The sequence below is a fragment of the Salmo salar genome, chromosome 24 (assembly GCF_965601325.2).
Source record: "Salmo salar chromosome 24, fSalSal1, whole genome shotgun sequence".
In the NCBI taxonomy this organism is placed as follows: Eukaryota; Metazoa; Chordata; class Actinopteri; order Salmoniformes; family Salmonidae; genus Salmo; species Salmo salar.
In genome coordinates this window covers 32,007,740-32,029,274 of record NC_138314.1, presented here as the reverse complement: position 1 = coordinate 32,029,274, position 21,535 = coordinate 32,007,740, and the positions used below count along the sequence as shown (strand labels likewise).

General features: G+C 42.8%; 1 protein-coding gene across 1 annotated transcript in view; it reads left to right on the top strand.

Annotated features, from left to right (window-relative positions):
• Positions 1–1,490: 1,490 nt before the first annotated feature.
• LOC106585667 (protein FAM222A) overlaps positions 1,491–21,535 on the top strand; it is a 62,327-nt gene continuing 42,282 nt past the window's right edge. The window contains exon 1 of the mRNA XM_082968659.1: positions 1,491–2,460. The gene's annotated coding sequence lies outside the window, so the exon portion shown is untranslated. The remainder of the gene's footprint in view (positions 2,461–21,535) is intronic.

Below are 21,535 nucleotides of genomic sequence, written 5' to 3'. Positions count from 1 at the left end.
ATGATACATGTAATAAGATGTCTTAATTAAAGCATTGCTGAGATGGGAAAAGTTAACAGTGTTCTTAATTGTGGGCTGGGTTGCTCTGTCCCATGTTGTCAGGCTTTACCTATATGGTGCTCACAGCAACAGGCTCTAGCATTTGTTTGACAAATTGTGAACACCATGAGAAAGTGGTGGAAAAAGTACCCAATTGCCATAATTTTGTAAAGTAAAAGTGATTGTCACCCAGTAAAATACTACTTGAGTAAAAGTCTAAAAGTATTTGCCATTAAATATGCTTAAGTATTAAAAGTAAATGTAATTGCTAAAATATACTTCAGTATCAAAAGTAAAAGTAGAAATCAATTCAATTCCTTATATTAAGCAAACCAGATGGCACCATTTTATTGTTTATTTTATTCTATGGATAGCTAGAGGCACATTCCAACACTCATTTAGAAATGGAGCATGTGTGTTTAGTGAGTCCACCAGATCAGAGGCAGTAGGGATGACCAGGGATGTTCTCTTGATAAGTGCATGAATTGGACCATTTTCATGTCCTGCTAAGTATTCAAAATGTAATGAGTACCTTTTGGTGTCAGGGAAAATGTATGGAGTAAAAGTACATTATTTTCTTTAGGAATGTAGTGAAATAAAAGTAAAAGTTGTCAAAAATATAAATTGTTAAGTAAAGTACAGATAATAAAAAAATACTTAAAATGTAGGTAGTAGTTAAAATCATTTTTACTTAAGGTCTTTACACCACTGACTATACAAGGCACTGTAATGCAGCTTGCTACGGGTTTTATTATAAGGCCTATAATAACGGCTCCTGAGTGGCACAGCGGTCTAACGCACTGCATCTCAGTGCAAGAGGCGTTACTACAGTCCCTGGTTTGATTCAAGGCTGGATTGGGAGTCCTATAGGGCGGCACACAATTGGCCCAGCGTCGTCCGGGGTAGGCAGTCATTGTAAATAAGAATTTGTTCATAACTGGCTTGCTTAATTAAATAAAGGTTACATTTTCAAAGCAATGCAGGTGCTTCTACACCTGCATTGCTTGCTGTTTGGGGTTTTAGGCTGGGTTTCTGTACAGCACTTTGAGATATCAGCTGATGTAAGAAGGGCTATATAAATACATTTGATTTGATTTAAAACATTGACATTTAAAGAAACGTATATCAATGTATTCCGTTTATTATAGGGCCTATAATAAACGGATTGACATGTCTTACTTATAGTACAATGTTCAGTTGAGTCAGCTAGACTTAATCTCTCTGCTTTCTAGGGAACTACTTATTTCACCGACTAGGATAAACCTTTCCGCGATTAAACAATGTGGTTTCAAACATGACGCCTGGACGCTGACAACGTCACCGTGGTAACAATCCTCAATTATCAATGATTGGCTAACCCGCGGGAACGTTTCAATTCCCTCAGTACAATGATTGGTTGGTGGGCGGTTTAAGGAGCGGTTAGAGTCTGCATCGTTCCGGGTTATTGTCAGTTTCGGCAGTTTTGCACAGGGAGAGGACCGTGTCCTGAATAGCAGTGAGCTGCCTTAAACACACAAATATTTATTCGGACATTATCAATATTGCTTGGTATTTAGATCAAAGAGAGGGTCAACGCAAAGGAATGTTTGGAACTGGTTTTGTCACCTCAATTGGAAATCAGAGTCTATAATCGGGAGGACAGACGTTTGCGAGAGGCTGTAGACAGACATCGCCGGAGAAAGTGTATGCCAATCGGGCTAAGGATTTAATAGCACCGCTTATTTCTCACAACTGCATTTGTTTCAAAGTATTGGAATCTGCACGGTTACTCTCTGCTACAGACAACGTTGAAACATTTTGTTTAGTGGACAAATTCAGATTGATTAGACTAAATAGGTGAACCACTTTGACCTATATGCATAATTGCTTTGGGGAATCATTCGCATCCATCAAATCTTTTGGATCGAGAATTTCGTTTTGTGACAAATCTTTTTGGAAATATTATCGGGGAAACGAGGAGAAGAAATGATACGGTAGCGGATCATTTTACAGGCTAGTTTCAGAGGGCGAAAGGTTGAGTATAGTATGCGTTAGGTGAGAGCACCGTTTAACGGGAGAGACTGACACCCAACACTCCTGGATTTGTCAACCTGTTATTTCCCAGGGTTTGAATTCACGGTCATTCAGCCCAGGAAACGAAACGCATCAGTTACAATAATATTGTTCATTGACGGAAAGAGCAATTAATTTAACCATTGGGTTTTCCAGTTTGGAATCTGATTCACTGTCTGAAAATGTGCATGACACTAAAAGGGGGAGAATAAACTGTATTGCTGTTGATCAACAACGGGTGGTTTTTGGATTTTGGAGAGCGGAATGAAACCTATCTGATTTATCTCTGGACCGCAACGCTCTGAAGCAGACTACTCATCGCCAGCTAACCTGCATGGAATTCTAATCTGCACTACGAAACAATTTATGGTAAATAGCGTATTTTATCTTCAGGTATCAAACTATAGTCATACATTTATCGCATGCGTAATTTGGGAATTGTGTTGCTGCTAATGGCAGCCGGGGTCATTCGGCGACATGTCTTCATATCATCGTTGATAGATGGAGTGTAAGAAAGCTGGCACATTGCATAACAATTGATGGATAGTATTGTAGGAAAATAGAATGAGGATGTAAAATGCTGAGTCTACGGTACAGAGATGTTGAAATTACTGGGGTAGGACAGGCTTTAAAACCTGGTTTCATGCGTAGCCTAGGCTAACCTACAATAAAGGACATGTTGTAAAATCGATGTCAGTTACTTAATGGATTTAGGATCTGCTTTGACGTGTTGTATTTGTTCTTTTCAAGGATAGGGAGCAATTGAGTATATTGTCGGAAGTATTCTACACAAGGAATGATTTTCTGTATGCCCCCATGGTTCATATTATTTCTAATGAGCGGTGGGTAAATGGTTTCAGCGGCAGTTAATGATTTTCACCCCCAAGTATAACTGGCTTAGTTTCTTTAAATAGTTGATGACGTTCACTGATGTTGATTAAGGACGCGCTTAGATGTTATCTTCCTCAAATGAACGAGTATCACCAGTGCGTAATTCCTCAGAACTTTTCAGTTGGAGCTCGGTGTCATAGCCTATGTTCTATATAGCCATTAAGTACAGGCTATACCCAAGTACATGCGACACACACACAATATCAGGCTACTGTAAACAGCAGGTGCTGACCTGGTAAAAAGTACATATTTTTTATCTGTGTAGGATGTAACATGGGGACCATCAGGCTACACGCACGCATGCACCTCTTCATCTACAGTGACCAGAAGACACACACACAAACACACTGATAAGCAAAAGGGTTTCATTTTTTCCTGTGGCTAGTTAACAGGCCTCGATAATCCATGTATTCATAGACCACTTCAGGCCAGGCCTCTGCTAAAAGTATCTCTGCATTGTTTCAGTGGCTGGATAGTACAGTACAGTGGACTTTACCCTGGTCCCTTACTTGCTCATTGATAATCTTACATGGGACCCCTCTACATCCAGGGCCAGGCTCCTGGAGTCGCCAGTCCTGTACAGCACTTGCCATATCATAGCACAGCGCCTGCTTGCTAGTATTGAGTCAAATATTGGGTGAGACTTCACCCGAGGGGGCAGAGCCGCCTCATTTACTTCCTACACTCGGCCCTATGACCTGCTGAGCATATTGTGCTCATATTAGCTCTGAGACTGCTCCTCACCTAAACAAATAGTCTCCCTAGTATAATGTGCGCCTTATCTCAACATTATGGTTGGGGACAGGGGTTGGGGATGATAGGGTTAGCTACTGGAACTAGCAGGACAGCCTAATATGTAGACCAGTGAATTACCTCTTGGACTTAGTCTTACCTTTGTTTTAATTTTTGGGGGCTAAATATCGTGACTCATAATGCCTTTCTGAAGGCTGAATGTGTTTTACTTTGATTTGGGATTTTAATGCAAAGTAGGCCTAAGTAGCCTGACAGTTTTTATTCAAAACAGAAATAAATATACAATCTGATTTGTTTTTTTGGTCGCCTCATTTGCAGGATTCTAAATCCATACAGGAAATGATTAAAGCAAGGTTTTTATTGTTAAAACTAAAAGCGGTTCCATCCAAACTCAACTTTATGTTGGATGAATGCAATAATACTAGCCTATGTTTCATACTCCATCTTTGGTTAAATGCCTCCCAAAACCATCTAAAAAGCAGAACAAATTTGATACCGTTGAAGGACAGATTTAATTTTTAATATAAGATATTAAAGCGGAAGTAATATACTAAGCAAGCCCAGGCACTATATCAATTTCCAACCCTGAAATCCTATTTCAATTTGATTGATTGATAGCATTGGGGTGAATGCTCTGTACTCTTTGCTTATTAAAACTGCAGTCTTGAGTGAATAAGTAAGGTTTGCTCATGAATATCTTCATAATAGCTTAACTTCAATTTCCTGTTCTATGTATTAATATTATTTTAATCCCAAAATGGTTTGATTGTCTTAATGCAGACCCAGAGGCAACAATACCGAAGTACGGTGTGTGCAATGCCACTGCAAACATACCTTGGATGATATACACTACTGTTCAAAAGTTTGGGGTCACTTCGAAATGTCCTTGTTTCTGAAAGGCATCTTTTTTTTGTCCATTAAAATAACATCAAATTGAACAGAAATACAGTGTAGACATTGTTAATGTTGTAAATGATTATTGTAGCCGGAAACAGCTGATTATTATTTTTTTTTTTTATTGAATAACACCAGTCTCAACGTCAACAGTAAAGAGGCAATTCTGGGATGCTGGCCTTCTAGGCAGAGTTGCAAAGAAAAAGCCATATCTCAGACTGGGCAATAAAAAGAAAAGATTAAGATGGGCAAAAGAACACACACACTGGACAGAGGAACTCGAAGTCCAGCATCCTGGAGTCGCCTCTTCACTGTTGACGTTGAGACTGGTGTTTTGCGGGTACTATTTAATGAAGCTGCCAGTTGAGGACTTATGAGGCGTCTGTTTCTCAAACTAGACTCTCTAATGTACTTGTCCTCTTGCTCAGTTGTGCACCGGGGCCTCCCACTCCTCTTTCTATTCTGGTTAGAGCCAGTTTGCACTGTTCTGTGAAGGGAGTAGTACAGTACACAGCGTTGTACGAGATCTTCAGTTTCTTGGCAATTTCTCGCATGGAATAGCCTTCATTTCTCAGAACAAGAATAGACTGACGAGTTTCAGAAGAAAGTTCTTTGTTTCTGACCATTTATTGAACCCACAAATTCACATGCTTCAGATACTCAACTAGTCTAAAGAAGGCCAGTTTTTATTGCTTCATTAATCAGGACAACAGTTTTCAGCTGTGCTAACATAGTTAAATGGTTTTTCTAATGATCAATTAGCCTTTTAAATGATAAACTTGGATTAGCTAACACAACGTGCCATTGGAACACAGGAACATAGGTTGCTGATAAAGGGCCTCTGTACACCTATGTAGATATTCCATAAAAAATCTGCCGTTTCCAGCTATAATTGTTAATGTTGTAAATGACTGTCTACACTTTTTCTGATCAATTTTATGTTATTTTAATGAACAAAAAATTTGCTTTTCTTTAAAAAACAAGGACATTTCTAAGTGACCCCAAACATTTGAACGGTTTATCTTCAATAGATATTAATTTCTAAGCTTACTGTGCCAGTGTGATTATTTGTGATTTGAAAAAATATATATTTACAGAAATGTAATAGCACATTTGTTTTCCATATAGAGGCATTTAGTTTATTCTGTATAGGATATATTTTCATTAAATTATAGGTAATGGAAAGCAGTGATCCTATCTTGTGGCTCAGCTTCCACAACCACTGACAATAAAAGTTGCTTCTTTCTTTCCAGGAAACACATTTAGGCAAAACATTTAGTGACACATTAACCTCTTCTCTCAAAGGCATCCAAATAGAATCTCATTTAGATATTGATCTGAGTTCCTGTTACTGTTATTTATTTATTTTTGCGCTTTGTGTAACTTATTTTTTTACTTATTGTGTACATAATGTTGCTGCTACTGTCTCTTATGACAGAAAATAACTTCTGGACATCAGAAAAGCGATTACTCACCGTGGACTGGAAGAAACTTTTTCCTTTAACGAGTCCGACGAGAAAAATATCCTGTTTTCACTGGAACAGATCCAGGCCTTTTGCGTGATGAAAAGACGCCGGAAAAGGGGTAACCGATTGGGGATCCTTTTGAGAATCCGGAGGTGAGTGAGTAAACTCCCAGTGCCTTCCATTCTCCTTGCTAATGTGCAATCATTAGAAAATAAAATTGATGACCTACTATTAAGATTATCCTACCAACGGGACATTAAAAATGGTAAAATCTTATGTTTCACCGTGATGTGGCTGAACGAAGAAACAGACAATATAGAGCTGGCAGGATTTTCCATGCACCGGCAGAACAGAGACGCTACTTCTGCTAAGACGAGGGGTGGGGTGTGTCTTTTTGTCAATAACAGCTGGTGCGCAATGTCTAATATTAAAGAAGTCTCGAGGTATTGCTCGCCTAAGGTGGAGTACCTTATGATAAGCTGCCGACCACACTATCTACCAATAGAGTTCTCATCTGTATTATTCGTAGCCGTCTATTTACCACCACAGAATAAAGCTGGCACTAAGACTGCTCTCAACCAACTCTATAAGGCCATAAGAAAAAGAAAATGCTCACCCAGAAGTGTCGCTCCTAGTGGCCGGGGACTTTAATGCAGGCAAACTTAAATCAGTTCTAACAAATTTTTACCAGCATGTCACATGTGCAACCAGGGGGAAAAAAATCCTAGACCACCTTTACTCCACACACAGAGATGCATACAAAGCTCTCCCCCACACTCCATTTGGCAAATCTGACCACAGTTCTATCCACCTTATTCCTGCTTACAAGCAAAAACGAAAGCAGGAAGTACCAGTGACTCACTCAATACACAAGTGGTCAGATGACATGGATGCTACACTACAGGATTGTTTTGCAAGCACAGACTGGAATATGTTCCGGGATTCATCCAATGGCATTGAGGAATACCCCACCTCAGTCATCGGTTTCATCAATAAGTGCATTAATGACGTCGTCCCCACAGTGACTGTACGTACATATCCCTACCAGAAGCCATGAATTACAGGGAACATCCGCATCGAGCTAAAGGCTAGAGCTGCCGCTTTCAAGGAGCTGGAGACTAATCCAGACGCTTATAAGAAATCCCGCAATGCCCTCAAGACGAACCATCAAACAAGCAAAGCGTCAATACAGGATTAAGATTGAATCCTACTACACCGACTCTGACGCTCGTCGGCTGTGGCAGGGCTTGAAAACTATTACGGACTACAAAGGGAAACCCAGACGCGAGCTGCCCAGTGACGCAAGCCTATCAGACGAGCTAAATGCCTTTTATGCTCTCTTCGAGGCAAGCAACACTGAAGCATGCACAAGAGCACCAACTGTTCTGGATGACTGTGTGATAATGCTCTCGGTAGCCGATGTGAACGAAACCTTTCAACAGGTCAACATTCACAAATCCGCTGGGCCAGATGGATTACCAGGACGTGTACTCAAAGCATGTGCGGACCAACTGTCAAGTGTCTTCACTGACATTTTTAACCTCTCCCTGATTGAGTCTGTAATTCCTTCATGTTTCAAGCAGACCACCATAGTCCCTGTGCCCAAGGAAGTGAAAGTAACCTGCCTAAATGATTACTGCCCCATGGCACTCACGTCGGTAGCCATGAAGTGCTTTGAGAGGCTGGTCATGGCTCACATCAACAGCATCCTCCCGGACACCCTAGACCCACTCCAATTTGCATACCGCCCCAACAGATCCACAGATGACGCAATCTCAATCGCACTCCACACTGCCCTTTCTCACCTGGACAAAAGGAACACCGACGTGAGAATGCTGTTCATTGACTACAGCTCAGCATTCAACACCATAGTGCCCACGAAGCTCATCACTAAGCTAAGGACTCTGGGACTACGGAAGAAAATGTATGAAATGTATGCATTCACTACTGTAAGTCACTCTGGATAAGAGCGTCTGCTAAATGACTAAAATGTAAATGTAAAATGACTAAACACCTCCCTCTGCAACTGGATCCGGGACTCCTGACGGGCCGCCCCCAGGTGGTAAGAGTAGGCAACAACACGTCTGTCACGCTGATCCTTAACATTGGAGCCCCTCACCGGTGTGTACTTAGTCCCCTCCTGTATTCCCTGTTCACCCACGACTGCGTGGCCAGGCACGACTCCAACACCATCAAGTTTGCTGACTACACAACAGTGATCACCGACAACGTTGAGATGGCCTATAGGGAGGAGGTCGAGAACTGGCAGTGTGGTGCCAGGACAACAACCTCTCTTCAATGTGAGCAAGACAAAGGAGCTGATCGTGGACTACAGGAAAAGGCGGGCCGAACAGGCCACCATTAACATCGATGGGGCTGTAGTGGAGTGGGTCAAGAGTTTCAAGTTCTTTGGTGTCCAAATCACCAACAAACTATCATGGTCCAAACACGCCAAGTCAGTCAAAGAGAACACGACAAAATCTTTTCCCCCTCAGGAGACTGAAAAGATTTGGCATGGGTCCCCAGATCCTCAAAAGGTTCTACAGCTGCAATATCGAGAGCATCCTGACCGGTTGCATCACCGCCTGGTATGACAACTGCTCGGCATCTGACCGTAAGGCACTACAGAGGGTAGTGTGAACGGCCCAGTACATCACTGGGGCCAAGCTTCCTGCCATCCAGGACCTATATAATAGTCGGTGTCAGTGGAAAGCCCATAAAATTGTCAGAGACTCCAGTCACCCAAGTTATAGACTGTTTTCTTTGCTACCGCACGGCAAGTGGTACCGGAGCACCAAGTCTAGGACCAAAAGGCTCCTCAACAACTTCTTCTCCCAAGCCATAAAGACTGCTGAACAATTCAGAAAAAAATCGCCACCGGACAATTTATATTGACACCCCCCCTTGTACACTGCTGCTACTCGCTGTTTATCTATGCATAGTCAATTCGCCCCCACCTACATGTACAGATTACCTCAACTAGCCTGTACCCCTGCACACTGACTCGGTACCGGTGCCCCCTGTATATAGCCTCGTTATTGTTATTGTGTTACTTTTTGTTATTACTTTTTATTTTAGCCTACTTGGTAAATATTTTCTTGTTCTTGAACTGCACTTTTGGTTAAGGGCTTGTAAGTAAGCATTTCACAGTAAAGTCTACACTTGTTGTATTCGGCGCATGTGACAAAGTTTTATTTGTTCTGTGTATATTTGCTCTGACTACAGTGGGTACCATTCTTTGTGTTAACAATTTACATATGAATAAATACAAATGAAAGAAAGATGTTCACTTGAACATTTGTTTGTGTTTTGAGCAGTCCTGCATTGTTTTCCATTCTGAGGTACTAGTGGAGTACTATGGATATCCCTGTATGGTGGTAGTTAGGCGGTATGGAAGCTGTCTCAAGTGGCTCTATAGCCCTCAAACTCACCTCGGGACCTCGAAGCAGTGGAACTGTCTTTTTATTTTTATTGTTCCCCTCTAATCAGAGACTGATTTAGACCTGGGACACCAGGTGGGTGCAATTAAGTATAGGTCAAACAGAAAACCAGCAGGCTCCTGACCTCATAGGGTAGGAGTTGAATACCCCTGCTCTATAGCTTCTTCAGTGACACTTACTTCCCTGATCCTGTTGCCTTAGCAAAACACAGCTTAAAGAGGAACTGGTTCGATCAATGTGTTGTATTTTCAAACAATGTGAGGACCAAAAAGAGGCGTGGTTTGTATAACCCACTCTTGTGAAGGGTAAGGAACAATCATATGTCAGTTTACTTAGCTTCTGTTTCAGACATGCACACTTTGACATTCCTTAGGTCTTGAATGTAGTGGTTCTCAAACCTCTCCTTGGGGATCCCCAGGGTACTACCAGGCATTTCACAATTTGGTTTTATCTCTGTACTGATTCACCTAATTAAGGGCTTGATTATTAGTTGACAAGTTAAATCAGGTGTGCTAGTTCTGGAATAGATACAATTTGTGAACTGGGTGGGGGGTCCCTGAGGAGAGAGGTTTCAGAACCACTTATTTGAGGCAAAAAATGGTTGGTAAACGATAAGGTCATTTTTGTACATGACTACATATAAAAAAAGGTATACATTTTATTATTTTTAGTTTTTCTTTAACCCACCTGGCAGTCTATCACCCTCAATATTGCCTCCTTTTTGGTAACTGATATCAGCCCTCTCCTTCCTACTACCCTGTCTGATCCCAACCACATTTATTATTAATTTTATTTTAGAAACATTGGATCTTTTGGGATTTAGGAGTGCAGAGGAAAGGAGTGGTCCCGTGTGGCTCAGTTGGTAGAGCATGGTGTTTGCAACGCCAGGGTTGTGGGTTCGATTCCCACGGGGGGCCAGTACAGAGAATAAAATGTATGCCGACTTAGGCGGCTCCTGTGTGGTGCTGGTTTTGTTCTCAAAGCTATATCTGTACCTTGAGGTAATCACCAGACATGATTTCCTTGCCTTTGGCTGTGAGGACAAAGTAGTAATGTGCTGTATGCTAGCAGGTGTTCATCCACTGTAACCCGTAGTGATGGCAGGCAGTGGACTTTTCATCAGGCTCCACAAGAGTGCAACTATAACTTAGCCTGGTCCCCTAGCCTAGCTACTACTATAGGTGCGTTAGCCAACTCTTCTGTTGTAATGCCTTGTGTGGCATGGCAACGATTTGTAGAGTTGCCTACAGCCCATCCGACATTATGGGACCAGCCTAAGTTAAAGCACTCCATTCCTCCTCAGTGATGGGCTAACCAGTTTTCAAAGTTGTTAATATGCAACCCCATCATGCAGAATGGTTCAAATGCAGTTATGCATTTGAGATACAAGATGGAATCTCAGAGGACCTTGACCCCATTGAAGATAGTTATGTGAATCCTATAAGGTTTCAGGTTTGCGCAGCGAGGGTAACTATACTGGATGGAGGGGCCTTTTTTTTCTTATTTTCTTTTACCTTTGTGGGTGCTCTTGTGCCAAAAGGGGTCCCCTACTCCTCAGTAGTGCATTAAGGCCTTGGATACCCCCCCCCCCCCCCTTAAGCCTGTGTGTGTATCATGGCCTCATCAACAATTATGCATGAAGAAAGTTTTGATTGGTAGTGGAGGCTTGGGTGCCATTTGATTCACTATTGTGTGTTTTCCCGTGTTTCTTATTATCTCGAGAACTCTATTGCCTCTTGTTTCCCTGCCAGAAGCAGCTAGGGATGGTTTTATCTCGTGCGAGCGTCTGATTAATCTCTCTTCTCCCAATGCTGTTGTACTTTAATCTTGAATGGGCGCTATCGGATTCTCCTCGCCTATTGAGGAAGATCAAGCTTTAGTGGAACAAGGAACTGCACATCATCCTAATCTCCTTCTCTGCTGGATTTTGGTTGGCTACCCTCCCTTGGGGCTTTGTACTGTTTCTGCAAAAGCAGGAAATACATCAGCAAGATAAAGATGTTTTCTCTTTATGCTTTGGTCATTAATTCTCAGTTGACATTAGCCAGCACTTTACAGTTCTGCTGGTTGGTTCATTACCTGGCTGATGGAGCTGTCAGCTCGAATTATCAGGGTCAATGATTGACAAAGTTGCAAATAGCCATATGACCTAAATTGGTTGAACTTTTGTCAGCCATTTAAAAAAAAAAATGAATTTCCTTAATGATTATGTAGCTCTAGGTATGGGTGCCCAGTGCCCTTTACATATTGTCAGTTTTACACAGGGGATGGAAGCCCTATGTGAATGACCTAGGTCATCCTATGTCCTTAGGGTCTGTGCTGTAGATGGGCTTCAGCTGTATGGATGTGTCGTGGATTAATTTAAGTAGAATGCAGTCGATTCAGACATAAGCTGCGGACTACAATTTTGCTCATCCAATTCTGTGTCATTGAAAAACAATAGGCATTGTGCATGCTAGCCTGGCTCCAGGAGTGTGTGTGACAATGGCTACATTGCTTTATTGTTGCCAATGGATACTACTTATACGGGGGTGACACAGCGACTGTTAGCTGTTGTGACAAAAAAAAGAGTCTGTTACCCTATTCTGATGGCGTTGCTGTAAAGGTAATGAAATTTCCACTGACTGGAGAAAACAATGTCGTCTGGTCGGCATGGTAATTGGAGAAAACACCCTTCTTCGTTTCCCCAGCTCAGCGTGAACGCAACACCATTTAATAAAACTCTGTAGATTTTGATCTTTTATTGCCGGGCCTAGCAGTGGCAACACAGAATGGAAAGCCGAGGTGTGCACAGATAAAATTCATTCAATTTTACCTGTTGAATTTTAACCAAGCTGGAGACGAATTTGTGAGAGGGCATGCGAGGGGGGAGGGGTGGGGAGTTGTTATATGGGCAATTAGACTTTGAACCATTTCCACTGCAAATTTTACAAAAACACATTTACTTGAACTGTGCAGATGCAACCGAATGGTGGAACAAACAGCAAACCGTCATTCTGTTACCAAACTTTGCATCTGCACAGTTCAAGTAAATGTGTTTTTGTAAAATGTTCAGTGGAATTTGTTAAAAGTGGTCCTTGTGCATAGTTTTATGGTTTGTTTAACTTTGCAATCCTTGATTTTTGTTTGACATGCATCACTCTGTTACCGTGGAACTTCCAATACATTTCTAGCATAAACTCACTGTTGCCCTGATCTGAGCAGAGGAGTAGACAGGAATTTCCATCATTTTCTCTTGTGTTATTGCTTGTGTCAAGACAGGGTTGGAAATCCTTGTGATATTAGACCCTCAGGCCTCCTGGCTTCTCTATGCCTGCTTCTACTCACGTATAGAAATATTGGCATGAGGACACGTATGGACACACACACTCTCCCTCTCTCTCCTAGCGCCTGTTTTATTACCTCCTGCCTGCTGCTGGAATTGCTTTCCTCCCCTGACTAAGCCAGGCAAAGCCGGCTTTATTGTGTTAACCTATTTGTGTGTCGAGAGCGATTGCCGCGTTCTTTATCTCTGTTTGTATTCTGACGGAGAGACTGCAACGAGGGGGGGCAGTGGAGCCAGGCGAGCCACCAGAGTTAGACGGATGGCCGGTCACCTCGCTCCACTCCCGAGGATAATGACTAGTTGCTAAGCAATTCCCCCCCCCCCCTCCCACCCGGCCCGACTGGCATCCAGAGTAATCACTTTTTATCTCTCAGAGATGTCATGTATAATTATAAGCCCATCGCCATCCTCGGAAATCTGCCTAATGGGTCTTTTCATTTATTTAGGTGAGTGGATATGGAATTAGAGATTTGGGTGGGGGTTGGAGCTCTATTGGTTTTCCTAGATTACAGAGTGACGTAACCATGTTCGGTGTGTGTTGATCCTTTTCCCCATATATAAGTTCAAACTGCCTGCTGTCGTATATCCGCTGAAGCGTTATCTACTTGGTGGTCAGCAGTTGGTAGAGTTTGACCAGGATTATTCCACTGGCTAAATGTCATTCTCCGTGTGAGATAACCAGCACAGCTATCTTCTCTCTTGCTCTCTCTTCAGAGACCAAATGGGATCAGGGCTCAGGTTTGTAGGCTCTTAGTTTTATTAACATTTTTATTGAGTTGAAGGAATTGTTGACCCTTGGTGGCGTAATGAATCGCCTGCTCTGCTTGGCAGAAATGACTGGCACGGCTTCAAGCTTTTTTAACCCAAGATTTTGCTTTGTCGATTTGAGCAGGTAACTTCAGTTGTTTCGCTCTTTTGCTACATGTCCTTCTCATTTCAACTCTCCATCACGGTTGACAACTCCAGTGTTGCCCTCCCAGAGTGCAAAGAACCTTGGCGTGACCCTGGACAACACCCTGTCGTTCTCTGCAAACATCAAAGCAGTGACTCACTCCTGCAGTTTCATGCTCTACAACATTCGTAGACTACGACCCTACCTCAACACAGGATGAGGTGCAGGTCCTAATCCAGGCACTTAATCTCCCATCTGGACTACTGCAACTCACTGTTGACTGGGCTCCCCGCTTGTGCCATCAAACCAATGCAATTTATCCAGAACGCTGCAGCCCGCCTGGTGTTCAACCTTCCCAAGTTCTCCAATCTCACCCCGCTCCTCCGCACACTCCACTGGTTTCCAGTCGAAGTTCGCATCCTCTACAAGACCATGGTGCCCTAGTGGTGGAACCAGCTTCCCCCTGAAGCTAGGTCAGCAGAGTCCCTGGCCATCTTCCGAAAGCACCTGAAACCCTACCTCTTCAAAGAGGTATCTTAAATAATCCCCTCACCTCTTCCCCCCCCTTTTATTTTTTAGAAAATAAAAAATAGAACCACTTTCCTGAACCAACACTTGCAATTTCTCACAACTACTTGTGTGTATTTGTCACATGCGCCGAATACAACAGGTGTATAGTAAAATGCTTACTTACAAGACCTGTTGGGGATCTTATCCCGGTATAGGGATTCATTGTCAAGAGACCATGGCGGGAAATTCAAAACTGCAAGAATCTAATAATTTCAATTTCTCAAACAATCAACTATTTCTCACAATTTGAAAGATAAACATCTCCTAAATCCAACCACATTGTCCGATTTCAAAGAGGCTTTACGACGAAAGCATAAAGTTAGGTTATGTTAGGAGAGTACATTGAAAATAGCTGTGTGTAATGTTTTGTCAATTCAAAGACAGGCGTCACCAAAAGCGGATAACCAGCTAGAATTATGCACTAACCTTTGACAATCTTCCTCAGATGACACTCCTAAGACATTATGTTATACAATACATGCATTTTTTGTTCCATCAAGTTCATATTTATATCCAAAAACAGCATTTTACAGTAGCGGTGAACTTCAGATTTTTTTTCCTCAAATGCTTCCGGTGAACAACGTTACAAATTACAAAATTACTATTCGATAACATTGGTAAATTATAATATTGTCATTCTAATATTCATAGTTTAACATTTCGTAAATGCTACTGCAATGCCAGATTTCAAAATAACTTTACTGGGAAATCACAATTTGCAATAAACCGGGTGCTGTGCTAAGAACAACAGGCTAGGCTATACAGGTTAGCACCATCTTGTAACCATGTAATATCAAAATTACTATTGTCAATATTCCCTTACCTTTGATTATCTTCATCCATTGGCACTTCCAGGAATCCCATGTTCACAACAAATGTGGTTTCTTTCAACAAAGTTCATAATTGATGTCCAAATAACTCCAAGTTGTTAGCGCTTCGGTAGGCTACTAAAAAGTAGCGCGGGTGGGAAGTCACGGCGAAAAGTAAAAAAAAAAAATCTATTTACGTTCGTTCAAACATGTCAAACGTTGTTTAGCATCAATCTTTAGAGCCATTTTTAACGTGAAACATCAGTAATGTTTCAACCTGACCTCTCCTGTGTCTTGAAAAACGTATTTGAAAAATGTATCGCATCACATGATTGCGCAGGTGCAGCAAATAATGAAGTGACGACATCCCAGGGAGGTCAACTTCTCTTCCTTGTCATCCGGTCTCTGTTTATCATAGACGCTTCAAACAACTTTATAAAGATCGTTGACATCTAGTGGAAGCCGTAGGTGTTGCGAAATGAATCCTTTCTCACTGTGGTATCTAATAACAATGACAAAAAAGAAATAGTACAGCCACAAAATTATTATTTTTTTCTCAGGTTTTTGCCTGCCATATGAGTTTTGTTATACTTACAGACACCATTCAAACAGTTTTAGAAAATTCAGTGTTTTCTATCCAAATCTGGTAATAATATGCATATCCTAGCTTCTGAGTTGGTGTAGGAGGCAGTTAAAAATGGGCACATATTTTTTTTCAAAATTCTCAATACTGCCCCCTAGCCCCAAGCAGTTTTAAGAAAATACCAAAAAAAAAAGTAAGAGCTAAGAATAACAAATAATTAAAGGGCAGCAGTAAATAACAATAGCGGGGCTATATACAGGGGGTACCGGTACAGAGTCAATGTGCGGGTTCACCGGTGTCGAGGTAATTGAGGTAATATGTACATGTTATTAAAGTGACTATACATAGATAATAACAGAGTAGCAGCATTGTAGAAGAGGGGGAGGGGCAATTAGATGTTCAGGAGTCTTATGGCTTGGGGGTAAAAGCTGTTAAGAAGCCTCTTAGACCTTGACTTGGCACTCTGGCACCGCTTGCCGTGCGGTAGCAGAGAGAACAGTCTATGACTAGGGTGGCTGGAGTCTTTGACAATTTTTAGGGCCTTCCTCTGACACCGCCTGGTATAGAGGTCCTGGATGGCAGGAATTGCGTACGGCCCAGTACACCTACCTTCTGTAGTGCCTTGTGGTCGGAGGCTGAGCAGTTGCCATACCAGGCAGTGATGCAACCCATCAGGATGCTCTCGGATGGTGCAGCTGTAAAATATTTTGAGGATCTAAGGACCCATGCCAAATCTTTTCTGTCTCCTGAGGGCAAATGGGTTTTGTCGTGCCCTCTTCACGACTGTCTTGGTGTGCTTGGACCATGTTAGTTTGTTGGTGATGTGGATGCCATGGATCTTGAAGCTCTCAACTTGCTCCACTACAGCCCCTTTGATGAGAATGGGGGTGTGCTCAATCCTCCTTTTCCTGTAGTCCACAATAATCTACTTTGTCTTGATTACGAGAGGTTGTTGTCCTTGCACCACACGGTCAGGGCTCTGACCACCTCCCTATATGCTGTCTCATCATTGTCGGTGATCAGCATAGTGGATGTGTTGTTACCTACCCTTACCACCTGGGGGCGGCCCATCAGGAAGTCCAGGATCCATTTGCAGAGGGAGGTGTTTAATCCCAGGGTCCTTAGCTTAGTGATGAGCTTTGAGGGCACTATGGTGTTGAACGCTGAGCTGTAGTCAATGAATAGTATTCTCACATGTGTTCCTTTTGTCCAGGTGTGAAAGGGCAGTGTGGAGTGCAATAGAGATTGCATCATCTGTGGATCTGTTGAGGCGGTATGCAAATTGGAGTGGGTATAGGGTTTCTGGAATAATGGTGTTGATGTGAGAAATGACCAGCCTTTCAAAGATCTTCATGGCTACAGATGTGAGTGCTACGGGTCGGTAGTTTACCTTAGTGTTCTGGGCACAGGCACTATGGTGGTCTGCTTGAAACATGTTGGTATTATGGACTCAGAAAGGGAGAGGTTGAAAATGTCAGTGAAGACACTTGCCAGTTGGTCAGCGCATGCTCAGAGTACACGTCCTAGTAATCCGTCTGGCCCTGCGGCCTTGTGAATGTTGACCTGTTTAAAGGTCTTACTCTCATGCATGTTTCAGTGTTACTTGCCTCAAAGCGAGCATAGACCACATACCTGTGATATGTGATTGTCCCACCTAGCTATCTGAAGATGAATGCTCTGGATAAGAGCATCTGCTAAATGACTAAAATGTAAATGGTGGGGGGGGGATGGCAGCTCATTGGCCATCTCATCCATTTCTTTCTGGTGTTCGCTCAGCTGTGAGCTGCTTCACTCAGTCTGGTTTCAGAGAGACTGTAGAGAGAGACTCAAGAAATCGTTTCTACGTCCGTTGCTTTGTTTTGACAGCTTCCCTCATCCGGGGAACTTCATACAGACATATGAAACATCCTACGCCCCCAGTGTGGTATGGTTCTGTGACTGCGTCTCCGAGAAGGACCAGCTGTCCAGCTGTCACCACAGCCAGCCAGTCATCTGCACTCTGAGCTTGGCAACATTTGTAGAGGCTGAACACAAAAGAGGCACTCTAGTGTCCTGAAGACCACCGTGCCCCTACTCTAGTGTCCTGAAGACCACCGTGCCCCTACTCTAGTGTCCTGAAGACCACCGTGCCCCTACTCTAGTGTCCTGAAGACCACCGTGCCCCTACTCTAGTGTCCTGAAGACCACTGTGCCCCTACTCTAGTGTCCTGAAGACCACCGTGCCCCTACTCTAGTGTCCTGAAGACCACCGTGCCCCTACTCTAGTGTCCTGAGGACCACCGTGCCCCTACTCTAGTGTCCTGAAGACCACGGAAGTGTGTCAAGCATGTTCACCCTACCTGACTACTGTACTGAGTCAGTAGACTTAACTACTGACCATATAAATACATTTACTAGAAGGGGGGAAAAGCACCTTAGACCACAGCAATTTGACTGCACCCTCATTGGTACACTCAATATGGCTGACATGTTTTTTTCGCATATAGTCTGTCACACTATACATTGCCGCTGGAATACGCCCACCCAATGAGACTTGTAGAGCAGATTGTTCGGTGACGCCTACTTAGGCAACATCCATTAAGCATCAAACAACCAAAATGAAAAATAGAATGGATGTGTGAACCTGTCATTTTGGTTGTCATGCATTGCAAATGAAACATTTTTATTTAAACCAACAACAACAAAAACTCTTAATGCACCCTTTCTGAAGGGCTAACTACACGTATCATTCTTTATTTGATGGGTGTGAGATCCCTGTTTTTGACATTGTTCCTCAAATTCCTCAAGTGTTGCCTCTGTGTCTGCAGCTCTTTTTGTTCACATTCCAAGCGGCATCCCTCCTAACAATTCTCAACCTCTGTGTGTTCGCGTGCACATGCGTGTGTGTGTAAACAAAGTCCCAGCGAGTGAGGTGTAATGGCCTGGAACTGACAAGAACCCACTGGGAGATTCTCTCCCTCTCGCCTCCCTCGCTTCCAACCTCATGGCAGCATGGAGAGAGAGTGAGGACGAGGAGGCCCATAAAGCCGTCTGAGTGGGGAGAGCCGAGTGGCAGTCCTGTCTGTCAGCCACAAAGCAGGATCTGAGAGGGAGAGTGTGCATGGGACTTCCTCCTGGGATGAGCCTGGGAGAAAGGGAGGAAAGCAGATGCTCACTGAGCTTTTTTTTCTGTCTCTTCTTTCTCTCACCGCCTCGCTTGCTTTATCCTCTCCCCCTCTCTCTCATGCTGTCCGTCTTTAGCTTCTTTCATGCTGTTGGTGCAATGGTACATGGAAGAGAAATCTTGTACAGATGTAGAATCTTAATTTGAGCCAGTTTGGTACAGCAGGAAAATAATCCGGTGGCAACAGGAATTATTATGTGGATTATAATTAATAGCTATTTTTGTAAGGGTTGATGTGTTTTTATTGAGGGGAAAATCAAGTCTGAAATTTCTGTGGAAATTAAAAACTTCAGAAAACATTTTAAACCTCAAATACACGATCTTTTAAATGTCCTGCATTGCATGAAAGTTCTCCTCCAACAGGGTGATAAAATGAAGATCCTACATCTGTACATATAATAGCACAGAGTTCTTTATGGACTGAGAAGAGCTCAGTTCTATGAGTGTCATGACACTGCCATCCACCTTCCTTGACTTGGACTGTTTTTGTTAGGAGCCAGAAGTAGTGGATGTACTATTTTAAAAACAGGCTTTTCAGGCATATAATGCTGGTTGTCTCCCTTTAGACTGACAGCTGCTGCTTAAACTGCAATAGGTTTGAACAAAGTTTGATGGATACTGTTGACTGGAGCTGAGAGAGAGAATGCCTGGATGTCTCCAATTAAGTGTCACGTAAGGCTCGTCTCCAGTCTCCTTTTCATTTTGTTCTCCATTGACGGTGACGAGGCCATGCTGCCAATTGTACCAGGGGATTGTGAGGAAGACATTTGGTGATAACGCATCATTGTGCCGTGATTGAGGGGCGAATCCGGCATTACACAGCCATATGGCTCTTGACCTATGGTTTTAGCATTCAAATGTCTTCCGTTGATGCCCCACCACTGTGATTGGCAGCTGGACCTGAAAGAACAATCGTGTGGTGACGATGGAGGCAGCCAGTTGGTAACCGTGACAATGGTCTCTCGTTGCCTTGTTTCCACACTTTTCCTGCTGTCACAGAAACCCCTCCAATTGCATTTCTACCACAATGACAGCATTCTGTTGATCTTTTAAAGAAGAGCAAAGAAGCAGTATTGTTTGCCGAGAACTTCGATGAGCTCGTTCAGAGACCACACTGAAAAGGATAAAAGAGAAGAAACAGGGCTGGGTTAGGTCTCATTTGTGGCAGGAAAATAGAGCCTCCAATGTTAAGTCTAATCTTGGTCTGCTGCTGTGGGGGCATGCGGAGTCAAAAGCACACTGGCCCTACCTAGTATGGTCAACATTTTAGGACTCCCTCAGCCGCTCCTCTCCTAAATGACTCCAGCAGGTGTCTGTACTCTGATCTGCAAGAAATCCCTGTATTTATAGCTAGTTCCAAGCATATATGGAATTGTCGATCAGTTTTGTTATGGGAGAATATAACTTTGGAAATAAACTGCTTTCTGTAGCAGCAGTATGTTTCAATGTTGCTACAGAATATTCCGACTTGACGGAGCACTGAGCCGTCATCGTGTAGCCATCTCAATGAGACCTACAACAGTAACCAGGCCAACAAGTCACTTTGTGCATAACAGAACAGCGACCTTGTAGAACAGTGAATTTCTTGTAACCTACAATAAACTCTGTGGAGATCACAGATGGTTCCATGTTGTCTACAACAGTCTTGTTTTTTTATTCTCAGAAGACTGTCTGGCTGGTGGTTACTAAGGGTTGGCTTTTTGTGTTTAATTGTTACATGCAATTGGTGATAATTTTCCTAACAGTGGGAAAACTGTTCTCAGAGTCCCAATTACTGCCTTTGTCAAGGAAAAGCCTTCTTGACACCTTCATTTGTCACGAAAGCCTCTGTGTGCACTGCTACTAAAGCCCCAATTCATTTAAGAATGGATGGTGTGAAAATATACAGAATAGAAATATACAGCAGCAAGAGTTCAGCTGTTTTATCAGATATGGTGGCTCTAGTATGCTATGACGGAACTTGTGTCCACTCTCCCCCTCCAGGTCAGTTGGGTTGGGTCCTCCTCTCCTGGTGGTAGTCTCATGGAAACCTGATCAGACCAGGAAAGCTCAGCTCCAATCATCCTGGCTGAGCTCACTGAGACAGTGTGACACTGTTACATCATTGCAGAATCCTACAGTACCATAATCACTACTATAAATGAATCTATGTGGTGCAAATGTTAACTTGATCTACACAAATATCCATGGTAGATTAACAGAATGTAGAGTTGTTACGATGTTGTAATAATTGTTTGGTCCTCTCTTACTGGAAAATCTTGCTGCCTATTGGTTATTTTCATGAATTCCTGAATCTTATGGACAGCGCACACACTGGTTCTACTGGCGTTGGTAGACTGAAGAGAGGCTGTGTGAACACTGAATCTGGACAGCAGTGTTTCTGTTGAACCTTATTTCTGTGCATGCGTGTGTGTGTGTGAATGTATACCTATGTGAGACTGCAAATGTGTTAGTGTGTGGTGAGGGGACTTCTTTGTGTTTTTCTGTTTGAAGTCGATACGGTTCAATACAAACACTGCTGTCCCAGATTGAGTTCTGCGAGCTGCCGCAGCCAGCGTCAGAACACAATGCATGTGATCCTTTTCCCCTCGACCCAAAAATATTCTCTGCTCTTTCACTTTCAAGGGGTTTGCTATGCATAGCTCAACTGTGTGTGTG